The following is a 14,615-nucleotide window of genomic DNA, read 5'->3' on the forward strand; positions in this document are numbered from 1 at the left end:
AATGAGGCTGGAAAGGGTACTTTTCTTTTCTTTTCTTTTTTTCTTTTTCTTTTTTTTTTTTTTTGAGACGGAGTTTCGCTCTTGTTACCCAGGCTGGAGTGCAATGGCGCGATCTCGGCTCACCGCAACCTCCGCCTCCTGGGTTCAGGCAATTCTCCTGTCTCAGCCTCCCGAGTAGCTGGGATTACAGGCACGCGCCACCGGAAGCCGAGGGGCAGAGGAAAAGAGCACTGGACTTGGACTCGGCGTGCCTGCCTGCCTGCCTGCCTGCCTGCCTCTGGCTTCGCGTTCCCGTTTGCAGCGAAGAGGCATAATGGTCTGTGCGGCGCCGTGCCCAGCCCCGCCCGCCCCGCCGCCCCTGGCTCGGAGCCTGGCACAGCCCAGGCGCTCGGCTGGGCCCCAGGCATGGCAGGACCGACCCAGCCCAGGGAGGTGAGCGCGCTCGGCCGGCCCGCGGGGCTACAAGCGGAGGCCCAGGCGCCCGTCCCCGTGGGAAAGCGCGCCGAGGGCGACCCGGGAGAGTCAGCCGGAGAGCCGAGCTGGCTGCGGAGCGAGAGGACAGAGGCCGGAGGCGGCGGTGAGTGTTCCCGCCGGGCAGGGGGCGTTGTCGCCGCCAAGCGGGAGCCGCCCCTCTCCCCGTTCCCCACACTGCGGGTCCCGCCGCCGGGGCCAGGACACAAGCCTCGCAAGACAGAGACGCTCCGGCGCGAGCTCCGGTCCTGGCCCTGTGGTCGGGCGGGGTGGGGGTTACCCAGGGCTCTGGCCTCAGCGGGATGTGTCCCCTCCCATCTGTCCCGTCCCCTCGCTGGGCTTCTGTCCGATGGCCTCATTCTCTTGTTGCTGGTGGGAGGGGTGGGATGTGCTTGCTTGGTAAATTGTGGAGCGCCACCAAATGCGGGGGGGACCCCCATTTGGTGCCAGGCTGGGCCTGGTGCGTGGGCAGGAGGAGTGGGATGGGTCCCGCACACTATCACCGCCTAACTGGGGTGCTGCACTGAGAAACCAAAGGCTCAGGGAGAGAGCGGCTCCCCCACCTTCATCCCCCCATACACTTACCCCTGCTTCACCCTTCCCCCACCTCACCCCACTCCAAGCCCCAGGGAGCCCAGTTCCTAAGAGCCACTGCCGCCGTTTGTCCAGCACTCACTGGGACGCTGCCTTGTGATAAACGTTTTGCACAGTTACCTTAGCCCTCCTGCTGGCACTACACTGCCAGCTGTCTTTCCAGACGAGGAACCTGGGCTCAGAGAGGTGAAGTCACTGGTTCAAGGTCACTGCAGTCAGAGGTGGAGTTACCCTGGGGCTAACTGAAGCTTAACTTTCAGACCCTGGCAAGTCCCAGGACCTAATTTTGCATTTGTATTTTTGTGTTCATTTCCTTTAAAAGCCCCCTCCCCCAACAGTAGGAGGGTCAAGCCCCTTCAAAAGGGATCTCTCTAGGGGTGTCTGGTCTGTCTGCTGTCCTCTGCGGCACTGCCTGGGATGGGTGGGGATGGGGGATTCCTGCGGCTGGACAGTGCCAGCCTGGCAGGGAGGGAAGGACGTCCAGATTTGGTCAAGGGGTCCACAGGACGTCTGCATGATTCTTGGTAGACTCCAAACAGCCTGCTGTGTGTGGAGCCAGCTTAGGCAGAGCCCCGCCTTGTGACGCTGGGCTCTTCTCTGGGGCTCAGCTGTCCTCATCTAAGTTAGGGGTGGTTATTATGGGGTAACTGCAGACACAGGGTAAAAGTGGAAGGAACAGAGGCTGGAAAGCTCGCAGCCCTGCCTGTCCTCTGTTTCCGCCTCCCATTCCCCCACAGCCATCCCACAGGTGCATGCCACTGTGCCCTGTGCCTTCATCTTCACAGCCAGCCCTCTCCGCTCCATCTGCCGCATCTGCTCCTTCACAGCTAAGCTGTTGGCGGTGCCGACACTCCCCGCTGTCAGTCACCCTTCACCCCGTTCCATTCTGTGTGCCTCCTGCCTCCACCCACCATGGCATCTGCCCTGGCTTGTGTTGTAGGAGAGACTCTGTGTTGGCAAATTGGCTCCAGCCCTGCCTGGTCTCACAGCAGCCTTTGACACGGTTGAAATGCTCCCCACCTCTTTGCTTTTGTGTGGCTAAGCTTCCCTCCCACGTCTGAGCCCCTGCTCTGTCCTCTTTGTCTCCTGAGCCTCTTCCCCTGCCCCAGGCCTCCCCTCCCCTCCGCCTGCCCTCCCAGGCTGTGCCTTGACTTCTCTCCTCCCCTTCCCCTACTTGCCTCTCCTGATGGGTCTCACCCATCCTGGGGCTTAAAACCCACCAGTGCCCATGGTGCCCGGCCTTTGTCTACCCCAGACCACTGCTCAGAGCTCTGGACCCCTGCCCCCACCAGCCCACCCGTGTGTCTCCTGTGGGTTCCCTCACAGTCATCTCCCGCTCCACTCATCACGACTGAACTCCTCTGCACCTTCTCCAGCATTCCCTCTGCAGCCAACCCCATTCCTGATTCCTTCCTCCCCAACACCACAACATTCAACCCCATATCAGCCCTGTGGGTCCCGCTTCCAAAATGGCTCTCTAGAATCCACCTGCTCCTCCCACCTCCTCTGTCACCACCTGGTCCCAGCCACCATTGTGTCTCTCCTGGACAATTGTGGGGGCCTCCCTTCCTCCACCCTGGCCCCCCAGAATTCACTCCTCTCAGGAGCTGCTGTGCTAGATGGGATGGTATCCCTCCCCTCACTGAAACCCTTCGGTGCCTCCCATTGCCTGCAGAATAAAATACAAGCTCCAGAAACCCGGCCTGCCGGCCTCAGCCCACTGGGCTCATTGCTCTGCAGCTGCTGCAGCCTTCTTTCCGCTTCTGGAGTGTGACGTGAGTGTTCCCATTGCAGGGCCTTTGCCCTCGCTGTTCCCTCTGGGTGGAATGCCCTTTCTCCCACTCTTTGCCTGACACATATCTAATTAGCCTTCAAGTCTTAGCTTAAGGATGACCTCCTGGGAGAGGACTTCCCCTCGACCCCCTCTCACACCTCCTAAGAGCACCCAAGTACTTAGTGTCAGCTGGAATTACGTCTTTATTTCTGGGGCTATGGGTTAATGTCTGCCACCCCCACCAGACTGCAAGCTGCACGGGACTGTCTGGTTTACTGTCTGTGTTGCTCTGCCTCTCCCGTGCCTAGCACGGTGCTAGGCACACAGTGGGCACCCAGGAAACACACGTGAAGGAGAGGCGTGGAGGCCCAGCTGCCGAGGGTGTCCTGCTGCGATCTGTCCAGCAGGTGGCCTCCCAGACCAGAGCTTCGCCTCTGGAGATGGGTACCCATGGCAGGCTTCAGATTTGGAAACAGCTCCTATGCCAATCCCGGGGCCTCCAGTTGAGATTCACGTGGCAGATGCGGGAGCCAGGCCTCCCTCTTTTGTCTTCAGTCCCAGAGAGCCCTTGGCTCTTGCTTTTTTGAGACTTACTTCTTGGCATTGTGGTTTTTGAGGCAGCTCTCGCTCTGTCACCCAGGCTGGAGTGCAATGGCACAATCATGACTAATTGCAACCTCAACCTGCCTGGCTCAAGTGATCCTCCTACCTCAGCCTCGAGAGTAGCTGGGACTACAGGCATACGCCATTATGCCTGGCATATTTTTGTATTTTTTGTAGAGATGGAATTTCACCATGTTGCCCAGCTGGTCTCAAACTCTTGACCTCAAGCGTTCTGCCCAACTCAGCCTCCCATAGTGCTGGGACTACAGGTGTGAGCCCTCGGCTTGGCATCACAATTATCTATCTGTATCTCCTGCAAGAGGGGTAGGGGCAACTCAAGCCAGATACCTGATCTAACCTGTCTCTTTTTCCTTGCTTGTGCAGAGCTCAGAAAATGAATGACTAGTAGGGAAACTGAATGACTCAGTCGGTGGAAAGACTGATCCTGGAAGTTAACATTAATGCTTCAGAGCCCAATGCCTGGGTTCTAATCCTGGCTCTGGGGCTTCCTAGTTGTGAGGCTTAGGTGAGTTGCATAACCAATCTATGGCTACCCTGTAAAGTGGGAATACTACCTGCCTCATAGGGTTGTTGTGAAACTTGAATGAGGAAATACATGAAAAGTATTTTTCCTGGTGTCTGGCATGTAATCAAGGCTCAGTAAATGGGAGCTTTCATCATTGACAATTCTTTCCCTTCTACTGGAAGCCCAGTCTCAGCTGTTGCACTGGGCACACTTGTGCATGCTTGTGCAGGCCCTGCACACACATATGCAGGAACAACACACAACTCTCCCAGCTGTGGTGTGAGCTGGCCAAGGTGCTGCCCTTGCCAGAACCAGGGATCCTGGCAGATGCCTTGTGCCCCTCTGGAGCTGTGCCTCCTGTGCCCAGTGCCATTGGCTTGGCAAGACAGGTTGCTATGGCAGCAGGTGATTGGGCCTGCAGGCAGGGACAGTGGCTGGCCTTGGCTGAGCTCTCTGGCTTTTTAGAGGGAGGTGGCTTGCTGCCAAGGCATAGGCCTTCCTGTTACTTGGCTGCATCCATGGCCACACCCAGGAGCCCCCGTGGGCCCCCGACCCTGGGAACTGGGAGACCGAGCCAGCCACTCACTTCTAGGCATTCCCCTGGGCCTGGGCACATGCTGCTTTGTCCATCACTCACACTTCGCTAGAAAGATCTGGCATGGGTACTTTCCCTCTACCTCACGGTGAACTCCTGAAGAGTTCAATTGCATCCAGCACATTGTAGGTCTCTCTCGGGGTGAATCTAAAAACAAAAAATGAGCAGATAGAGCAGGTAGAATGATGTCTCGAGACTTTTCTCTCACCACCTAGAAAGGGAGAGATGGTGAGAGGAGAGTAAAGTCTTGAGACATCATTCTACCTGCTCTAGAGATGAATATCTGATTAATAATGTTAATTTAGTACCTACCGTGTGCCAGACATTGCTCTAGGTGAAGCCAAGATTTGAACCCTGATGGATACATTCCTGCTCTCCTGGAGCAAATATCCTAGAGGAGGGAGACAGCCAATAAACAAACAAGCAAACAAAACCAGGAACACATGAGATGAGGACTACAGGTGCAGTGCTGAGAGTGACAAGGTGAAGCACTGGGGAGGAGCTGAGTGACTGCTTCAGATATGGGACAGAGAAGGCCTCTCCAAGGAGGCCACATGTAAGCAAAGACCTAACTGGAAGAAAGGAAAATCTGGAAGGGGAGCCTTTTAGGAAGACAGACCAGCAAGTGCAGAGGCCCTGGGGACAGACCACACTTGGCCAGTGTGGAAGAAGTGAGGTTGAACTTAGTAGGTAAAGGGGATGATGAAGATATATACATACAGTGAAATGTACTAATCCTGAAGTCACAAACTGATGAGTTTTCACACATGCATTTGTCCACATAACCCTATCCAGATCAAGCTACTGCACCCAGAAGTTTCCCTCGGGCCCCTCCCAGTCCGTGTCGCCCCTCACCCATGGGCTGCTCTTCTGTCCTTGATGACTGTCATAGGCTACTTTTGCCTGTCCTGGGACCTCGTATACATGATGAGATCTTATGCTGAATTCTTGTTTGTATCCGGTTTTTTCACTCATCTTTAGGTCTGTGATGTTCATCCATGACGTTGCCTTGTATCAGTGGTTCACTCATTTCAGTTGCTGGGTTATTCCATGCTAAAACTGTATCTCCATTTTTTTTTTTTTTTTTTTTTTTTGAGATGGAATCTCGCTCTGTCACCCAGACTGGAGTGCAGTGGCACAGTCTCAGCTCACTGCAGCCTCTGCCTCCCGGGTTCAAGCGATTCTCCTGTCTCAGCCTCCCAAGTAGCTGGGACTACAGGTGCATGCCACCACGCCCAGCTAACTTTTGTATTTTTAGTAGAGATGGGGTTTCCCTGTGTTAGCCAGGATGGTCTCAATCTCCTGACTTTGTGATCCACCCGCCTCCGTCTCCCAAAGTGATGGATTACAGGCGTGAGCCACTGCGCCCAGCATGGTGAGCATTTTAACCATTTCACTGCCTCCTGCTGGCAGCAGCCCACTCCTGCACCCTCTTCAGAGGCTTGAAGTGGGAGACAACTCCTGACAGACGGGGGCGGGGGCGGGGGGGGGCGGTCTGCGGGGTGCAAAAGGGACTTGTCCACAGGTCTCTAAGTGTCAAATGTCAGCTAGGTGTGAAGTCAGAGCCAGGAGACCAGCTTCTGGGGGGTATGGGAGGTGCTGAGTGTTGAGAGAAAGCAGGGTTTCATTCTCTTCTTGACCCCCTTGGGAAAGAGGCCCCCTGGGGAGCTGGAGGTAGAATCACAGTTAAGGCCCCTTCTTTCCCTGGAGGTTCCCACTAGCCTTTGAAAGTCCTGGGATGTTTAGCTAGAGAAGCCTGGGGGTGGGAGTTTCTCAAATATTTGAGAGCCAGCTCTGTGGGAGGAGGCACCTGTGCTCTGGTGGTCCCAGTGTTGGAAATTGGGTTGGGAGGTGAGGGGAAGTGAAAGGCTGGCTGGAGAGTGAGGGGATCGACTACAAAGTGGATGTTGGATTCACGTGAAGAGATGGGTGAAGGATGTCCCAACACCCAGCACAGTTCGCAGGGAAGCAGATGGCCTCTGAGGGAGTGAGACCCCCGTCACTGGGAGGATTCAAGTCAGGCAGCAGTTTAGTAGCTGAACACAAAAGCTCTGGAATCAGAGAGGGCTGGGGGACATTGGGCAAGTTCCTTATGGCTGCGTGCCTCATTTTCTTCGTTTGTAAAATGAGGATAGCAATGGAATGGGCTGGCTCTAGGGGTTTTTTGAGGAGTGAGATCATGATTCTGACAGTAGCCAGCACTTAGAATGCACCCAGAATAGGACAGGAGTGCGTGGGGAGGGGGGTGTTCTTGGATGAGGCAGGGAGTTAGATTAACTCCTCACCACGAGTCCCCTAGCCCTGAGTTTCATAGAAGGGGCACCCAGGGGCTCATTGTAATGGTGCTGCTGAGTTACCTGAAGTTTGCCACCTGCCCTCAAATGAGCAGTTTACCACCCTCCCCAACCCCCGCCACTGATGGGGTCTGAGGACAGTACCCTGTGATTATGCACAAGGCAGGGGTTATTTGTTCTATTTTACAGATGAGGAGAGTGAGGCTGAGAGGCTCCTTGGCTTGCCCAGTGTAGACATGGGGAGGCAGGAACGAGATGAGAATTCCAAAAGCATGGTCAGGGCCCTGACCTGTCATGATGGCCCTTATGGAGCGTGGCCCCTGGACTTCCCTCTGTCAGAGGAGTTGCCTATCTTACTGGGAAGAAGGCAGGTGTGGTCCACCAGGCATGGTTTTTTTTATTTTTATTTTTTGAGACATAGTTTTGCTCTTTTTGCCCAGGCTGGAGTGCAATGGCACAATCTCGGCTCACTGTAACCTCCACTTCAAGTGATTCTCCTGCCTCAGCCTCCTGAGTAGCTGGGATTACAGGTGCCTGCCACCATGCCCAGCTAATTTTTGTATTTTTAGGAGAGATGGGGTTTCACCACGTTGACTAGGCTGGTCTCCAACTCCTGACCTCAGGTGATCTGCCCGCTTCAGCCTCCCGATGTGCTGGGATTGCAGGCATAAGCCACCATGCCTGGCCACCAGGCAAGGTTTTTAAGGAAACTTCCTTTCCCTAGAGCCCAAGTGTGGAGGCCCCCCGCTGCCTTTGCTCCACAAGGAGCCCCTGCCCAGGACTTCTGGTGGACAGAGCACAGCAGCCTAACCCCAGCCCATGAGGCAGGACTCCGTTTTTTGTTTTGAGATGGAGTCTTGCTCTGTCGCCCAGGCTGGAGTATAGTGGTGTGATCTTGGCTCACTGCAACCTCTGCCTCCCGGGTTCAAGCAATTCTCCTGAGGCAGGACTCTTATTATGGTCCCATAGCAGATGAAGAGACTGAGACTTAGGGTACACAGCTGGTAAGGGCCAAGGCTGGGATTTAAATCTGGCAGCCTGGCTTTAAAGCTTGCCTTTATCTACCCACAGTGGAGGGGCAGGGTACCATCTCTGAATCCATTGTCTCTATCCTTGGAAGGCACCTTGGATTTAGGGGCTGTGTTTACTCCTTCTGAGCCTTGGCCAGCACACCGTTAAAAGGAGCTGGCATTGCTGGGGCCCCTGCCAGCTGGAGTTGGGAACAGTCAGATTGGCCTATCAGCCAGAGGAATGCCTTGGAGTCCCTCGGAACATGGATTCCCAAACGTGAAACACTACTGCAGCCTTAAACCCTCCTGGGGGCTTTCCCAGGCTCAGCCCTGGAGATTTTGGCTGAGGAGGGCTGGGCGGGCATGGGAGTCTGTTGTGTAACCCCTCTGCCAGTGATTCAAATGCATACACAGGCAGGCTGGGGAGCAACTGTTTACTTCTAACTGCTGGACCATGAATGCCTGTCTCAGATTGTCTGGGGGTGCCTGGAGGGGCCTTCCAAGCCAGCAGAGCTTCGGCGGCCACTAGTTGAAGTGAATGTGCATTGCATGCATTATGCTTCTGAGTTTGCTGTGGAGGTGAAGGGGCTGAGTGAGTTGGGCTGTGTTCTCCTGGGCCGCAACTGCCGGCTGCTGGTTGCCTGCAAGATTCGAAGGCTGGGTGTGCTGGCTGGTGTCTGTACTTTTCAGAAGCCCAGATCTCGGCCAGCATGACAAAGAAGGAGACTGAGTCAGTTTGTGAGCTCCTCATTGCTGGGAACAGTCAAGCAGAGGCAAGGGGGCTTAGTAGGGGGATGGCCCAGGTTTGGCAGGGTGCACTGACTGGCTTCTCAGACTCTTTTTTTTTTTTTTTTGAGACAGAGTCTCGCTGTCACCCAGGCTGGAGTGCAGCGGTACAATCTCGGCTCACCGCAACCTCCGCCTCCCCGGTTCAAGCAATTCTCCTGCCTCAGCCTCCCAAGTAACTGGGACTACAGGCATGTGCCACCACACCCAGCTAATTTTTGTATTTTTAGTGGAGACGGGGTTTCACCATGTTGGCCAGGCTGGTCTCAAACTCCTGACCTTAGGTGATCCGCCTGTCTTGGCCTTCCAATGTGCTGGGATTACAGGCATGAGCCACAGCACACGGCTCTGACTCTGTTTCTTTAAATTGCATTTATTATGTGCATTGTATTCTTACAGAGGGAGGGGTGAATGGTGTGACATTTCAGGGCTGTTTTAAAACACTCTAGCAAGGAAAAGGAAAAGGAAAATGGTAGATGAAGCAAGTGTGGCAAAACCTTGATAATTGTCATATCCGGACAATGGGTATATAAAGTCGATTATACTATTATCTACATTTGTGTACATATAAGAACGTTCCAAATTAAAATAACAAATGACTTAATTATTAGAATGTCAGAAATGCATGGTGTAAAAAATTCAACCATACAGAAGGATTGTGGAAGGTCAGTCTGCTCCCCTCTCCCAGTCCCCTCTGAGGACTAAGTCCTCTTTCCAGCCTATTCTACAGCTTTCTGGAGGTTGACTGTGTATATATACAAGCTTATGAGTACAAGCATGATTTATTATTTTATTTTTTGAGACAGGATTTAACTCTGTCACCCTGGCTGGAGTGCAGTGGTGTGATCTCAGCTCATTGCAACTTCCACCTCCTGGTTTCAAGTGATTCTCCTGTCTCAGCCTCCCAAGTAGCTGGGACTCAGGTATGCACCATCATGCTCAGGGAATTTTTGTATTTTTAGTAGAGACAAGGTTTCTCCATGTTAGACAGGCTGGTCTCGAACTCCTGACCTCAGGTGATCCACCGGCCTTAGCCTCCCAAAAAGTGCTGGGATTACAGGCATGAGCCACCGCGCACAGCCTCAATAGTATTATACATTTAGTACTCTTATCCCTGGATACTGTGTTTCCAAGCTCTCTATACATTTCTGTGTGTGCACCTGGGTGGGTGTAACTGTCGGACAGGATTCTGTGGTTGGAATCCACATGACTTGACTTACTCATCACCCTAGAGACAGATACCGAGGCTGCCTCCAATATCCCACTGTCAAGGTCAACACCACCATGGCCATCCTTGCCCATGTCCCCTCTGGACCTTGCCCGTTCCTCTAGCAAGCATTTTTTCTCAGCCCACATCCATCTGCCTTGGGTTTTAAAAGAGCTGCGTGGTGTTCTTAGTTTTGGATGTTCCATAGTTTAGCCAATCACCTATTGACAGACCTTTCAATTTTCTCTTTCCTCATCTCACTCAAACTATGAATAGCCTTGTTTAATCGTCAGTTTGCACACATGCAAGCACATTTCTAGGCCAAAGTCCTCGGGATGGAATTGCTGAGGCAGAGGGTCTGTGCTTTTGTCATTTGCATGGATACTGCCAGAAAAGTGTGAGAATGTCTCTTTTCCACCCATCAGCAAAGCTGCCTTCTAGCACTAAAGTTCTTTGAGGCTCAGAAAGTATGGGGGTCTGGCTGGGATAACACAGCCAGTGAGGGTTGGCACTGAGCCTGGCCTGCAGGAAACTGAACCCTGGCCAGTGACCTTTCCAAGGCACAGCTTTGGCTTCTTCATATCCAAAGCTTCACAGAATCTGGGACCTTCCTAGTAAGTGTGGGGGCCTCAGCCTTTGGAATGTGCGTGGTAAGTAACCCTTTCAAGTCTCCACTGGCCCAGAGAGGTGTCAGCCCAGGAGCTCATCACATGAAAGCCCCTGGGAGGCTGTGTCAGGCCCAGCCTCCATAGATCCCTGACCCTCCCCGCCTCCACCTCCCCTGCAGCATCTTCATAAATGGCTCTGTTGGAGTGAGGCATCCTCGGGAACCTGGAGTGGTGTTGCCTGGAGACAACTGGGCAACAGATCTGAGTTATTTATTTCTTTTTTTGAGACAGAGTCTTGCTCTGTCGCCCAGGCTGGAGTGCAATGGTGTGATCTCGGCTTGCTGCAACCTCCACCTCTCAGGTTCAAGCAATTCTTCTGCCTCAGCCTCCCGAGTAGCTGGGATTACAGGTGCCTGTCACCATACCTGGCTAATTTTTGTATTTTTAGTAGAGATGGGGTTTCACCGCATTGGCCTGGCTGCCACTTAGTTGTGTGACCTCAGGCAAGTCATGTAATATCTCTGAGCCTCAGTTTCCAGATCTGTAAAATGAAGATCATCACACCTGCCTTGAAAAGTTTTGAGATCAACTCCTGACCTCAGGTGATCTACCCGCCTTGGCCTCCCAAAGTGCTGGGATTACAGGCGTGAGGCACTGTGGCCCGCCAGATCTGAGTTATTTAAAGAAGGGAGAGGGTGGGAGGAGAGGGGTGACAGCCTGTTTATTCAAGGATGGATGGCCCCGCTGCTGCAGGCTTGGCAGCCGCCTCCCACCCCTCATCTTTCCCAGTGTCCAGAGCCTGGGACTCTGGAGCAAGACTCACTAGAAGGCCACTTGGAGCACCTTTCTGATGGCAGTGAGGGTAGGGGATTCTCTGCATGTCTTAGGGGGCTGTGTACAAATGCTGGCTCGGGGAGCGAGGAGGTGTGGGCATCAGGGACCATGCCTCGAAGAGGAATCTTCTGATGTTGATAACCACAACTCCTATTATGAACATCTCTCAGACAGCTACTCACTAAGGATTTTAAATTTATTAGTTCATTTGATCTCAGAACCCTGTCAAGAGAGGTATGACTATCCCCATTTAATAGATGTGGAATGGACGCTCAGAGACATTAAGTGACTTGCCTGAGGTCACACAGCTAAGTGGCAGAAACCAAATGAAAACTCAGGTCTGTCTGATGCAGAATCCAGAACAAACCTCTGTACATTGCTAGAGATGGCAGGGCCCTGGAACGCACCCATGTCTCCCCACTCCGAGCTGACCTGGAAGGTCCTGCATCCTGCCACACTGGGTGTCGCCATCTGTGCTTCCCCAGCACCTGGTCCCACCCCAACCCTGCAGGAAACGCGGGACTCTGAAATGATCCGTGACTTGTCTGCCTCTCCACAGGTCTGTGAGCACCTCAAGGGCAGGGCAGGGTCTTATTCATCTCTGTGTCCTGAGCCCAGGGTCAAGCACATAGCAGGTACTTAAAGAGCATTTCTGTATGGAGCTTGGATGCCTGAGCAGCTCTCCCTCGGACAGGGGCCAGTGGTCTATCCGTGGGCCCTCGCTGTTTCCCGACAGCCCTGCAGGGACCAGAAGAAATGATCCTTCTTTCGTTGTTGTCTACTTGTTACTGTGTCCTCTCAGCGCACGAAAATGTCAGTTCCATGAAGGCAGGAACTTGTCTGCCTCATTCACTTCTCTGGGGACAGAACAAGTCTTAGAATATAGAAGGGGCTCTGTAAATGTTTCTTGACAGGCTGAATGACTAAATGATTAAAAAAATTTTTTTTTTTTTTAATTGAGACAGAGTCTTGCTCTGTCACCCATGCTGGAGTGCAGTGGTGTGATCTTGGCTCACTGCAACCTCTACCTCCTGGTTTCAAGCAGATTCTCGTGCCTCAGCCTCCCAAGTAGCTGAGATTACAGGCCCCCACCACCATGCCTGGCTATTTTTTTGTATTTTAAGTAGAGACGGAGTTTCACCACATTGGCCAGGCTGGTCTTGAACTCCTGACCTCAGGTGATCCACCAGTCTTGGCCTCCCAAAGTGCTGGTATTACAGGCATGAGCCACCGTACCCAGCCTGACTGACTAAATAAATGAATGAAGTATTTGTGGAATGAATGAACCAGGATTCCTTCCTCCTTTTCTCTCCTAATCTGATGGAGCATCTCCCTGTAGAACTTGAAGAACGTTCTGGAGCTAGAATCACCCTCCCGCCACATGTCCTGGGTGCCCTTCAGTCGGGCCCTTAAGTGGTCCTGTGGGGACAGAGGGGAGCAAGATCTGGTCCCTGCTCTTATAGGAACCTCATTGTCTGTGCAGCATGTTCAAACTGCAGGTCACGGGCAAAATAAGTGTAGTAGTGCCCTGCACTCAGCAATAACAAAAAGAAATAGGATGAGATAGATTAGAAAGTACCAGAATGCCACGGCTGGGCACAGTGGCTCACACTTGTAATCCCAGCACTTTGGGAGGCTGAGGCGAGTGGATCACCTGAGGTAAGGAATTCAAGACCAGCCTGGCCAACATGGTGAATCCCCATCTCTACTAAAAATACAAAAATTAGCTGGGTGTGGTGGCAAGGGCCTGTAATTCCAGGTACTCGAGAGGCTGAGGCAGAAGAGTTGCTTGAACCGAGGAGGCGGAGGTTGCAGTGAGCCGAGGTTGCACCACTGCCACTGCCTCCAGCAGGAAGGGAGGGAGGGAGACAGGGAGGCAGGGAGGGAGGGAAGGATCCAAGGCAGTAAGGCTAAGCATTTTTTTGTGAATAACACACATTTGCATTATCTCTATAACCGGTCCTGGTGTAAAATGTATTTCTTACTTTGGGTCTTGATAAAAAAAGGTTTGAACCTTGTGTGTGAATTTGGGAGTCAGGGGATATGATCCTTAGGCTCAGACCTAAAGAAGGATATAACCAATAAAATGAATAATCCTGCCCATAATGTAATGCCGATAACTGAACATGTATCCTGCACCAGGTAGGGGTGCTCAGGCCCCAGGGCCTGGCAGGGAAGGGAGGGGAAGGAGTCCAGAGTGGACACAGATCCCATGGGCAGATAGGGGAGGAGTCCAAGGTAAACTGCCTGGAGGAGGAACCTGAACTCAGCCTCCAAACACCCCTCTACCCTGGCAGGTTCAGGGCTAGGTCATAGTGTGAGCTTGGGTAGCAACAGTAATGACAGGAACAGCTGTCATCAGTAAATACTGGCTGAATGCCAAGCACCTTTTATCCTCCAGACTTTCCCAGGAAGAAAGACCTGCTCTTCGCATCATTTAACGAAAGAGGAGACTTGGAGCGATGTGGTAACTTGGAGCATAGGGGTCACACGGTGGTAAAGTCACTGTGGCTAGATCCAAGCCCAGGTCTGCCCTGCTTAAAGCCCTCATCTTAAGATTGCACACAGATGGGGGCTGAAAAAATGGGAGTGCTGGATGTTGGGGATGGGGTAGTGGGCCTGGGAGGGCGGATGGCCAGGGCAGACAGGGGATCCATCTGTGCTGGGACTCAGGCATCAGGGATGAGTTTGCCTTAGGCTTAGAGACCACCGGGCTCAGGGCAAAACCTCAGGCCCCAAGACTCGCACCCTGGAGGGTGCACATGGCCCCTGTTCTTGGCAGTAATGTGGTCACAAGGACCAAAGCCAGGCCAGCCCCTTTCCTGATGTTGTCCACTCCTCAGGCCCAGTGTCCCCCAGCTGTGGCGGATGTCGGGGAATGGGGAGTGGAGAAGAGCGGCAGGGCCTGTTTCCCGTCTTTGATCAAGATTCATCTTTGCTGGTTTGAACCCAGCTCCTCTGCTTTCCAGCAAGTCATTTGTGCCTGTCAGGAAGTAATTTTTGGCTTGAGTGTTCCCTCAAGGGAATCTGAGGTTCCCACAGCTCATGCTTCTGCCCAGGGACTGAACTTGGGAGCTCTCTTCCAAGAGCACCTGCACCTTGCTTGGGCTGATGGGGCAGTGGATGGCCACAGGCGAGTCTCTTGGGACGTAACAGGTTACTCATATTCTTCGCAGCAGCGGCTCATCTGGTTTTGGACTGTGCCAGGTGCTTTGCATGTGTACTACACATACCTACACATACACACATGCTCACTCATAAAGCCACACTCACTCCCGCTAGACATTTGCACAAACACGGATCCTTGCAAATA

At 53.1% G+C, this 14,615-nt stretch overlaps 1 protein-coding gene across 1 annotated transcript in view; it reads left to right on the forward strand.

Moving 5' to 3' along the window:
• The first annotated feature begins 531 nt into the window (after positions 1-531).
• The window catches only part of PALD1 (phosphatase domain containing paladin 1), a 97,191-nt gene continuing 83,107 nt past the window's right edge, over positions 532-14,615 (forward strand). Inside the window, exons 1-4 of the mRNA XM_064374245.1 lie at positions 532-577; positions 2,741-2,840; positions 3,827-3,968; positions 9,460-9,576. The gene's annotated coding sequence lies outside the window, so the exon portion shown is untranslated. The remainder of the gene's footprint in view (positions 578-2,740; positions 2,841-3,826; positions 3,969-9,459; positions 9,577-14,615) is intronic.

Source organism: Aotus nancymaae, unplaced genomic scaffold, assembly GCF_030222135.1.
Source record: "Aotus nancymaae isolate 86718 unplaced genomic scaffold, 86718_ANA_hifiasm-v0.15.2.pri h1tg000010l, whole genome shotgun sequence".
In the NCBI taxonomy this organism is placed as follows: domain Eukaryota; kingdom Metazoa; phylum Chordata; class Mammalia; order Primates; family Aotidae; genus Aotus; species Aotus nancymaae.